Source organism: Macrobrachium nipponense, chromosome 26 (assembly GCF_015104395.2).
Source record: "Macrobrachium nipponense isolate FS-2020 chromosome 26, ASM1510439v2, whole genome shotgun sequence".
Classification (NCBI taxonomy): Eukaryota; Metazoa; Arthropoda; class Malacostraca; order Decapoda; family Palaemonidae; genus Macrobrachium; species Macrobrachium nipponense.
Genome location: NC_087215.1, coordinates 40,609,130 through 40,609,854, shown reverse-complemented (window position 1 = coordinate 40,609,854; position 725 = coordinate 40,609,130).

Below are 725 nucleotides of genomic sequence, written 5' to 3'. Positions count from 1 at the left end.
GACTTTTGGATTTAATTCCTATACGTATGTATAAGAAGGGTTTCAACAATTTCGTGAAACTTGAGGGTACAACCCCACCATACTTGCCGTTGTTGCTCCTCAAATACAATTACCTGTATAGTAGAGCCAGCGAAGCATGGAAGTCAGGTATATATAAAGTGCTTCATCGGCGAAGAGAAACATTTCCAGCTTCGGCGGCGCGAGGAACAGAATCTCGGTCACCTGTTCCTGACGGCTGCTGGTTTCTCTAACGTCTCGAAAAGCTTCCTCAACGAAGGTACCTCTGGCGAGAAAATTATTATTATTATTATTTTTTTTTTTTTTTTTTTTTTTTTTTTTTTTTTTTTTTTTGCTCTATCACAGTCCTCCAATTCGACTGGGTGGTATTTATAGTGTGGGGTTCCGGGTTGCATCCTGCCTCCTTAGGATTCCATCACTCTTCTTACTATGTGTGCCGTTTCTAGGATCACACTCTTCTGCATGAGTCCTGGAGCTACTTCAGCCTCTAGTTTTTCTAGATTCCTTTTCAGGGATCTTGGGATCGTGCCTAGTGCTCCTATGATTATGGGTACGATTTCCACTGGCATATCCCATATCCTTCTTATTTCTATTTTCAGATCTTGATACTTATCCATTTTTTCTCTCTCTTTTTCTTCAACTCTGGTGTCCCATGGTATTGCGACATCAATGAGTGATACTTTCTTCTTGACTTTGTCAATCAACGT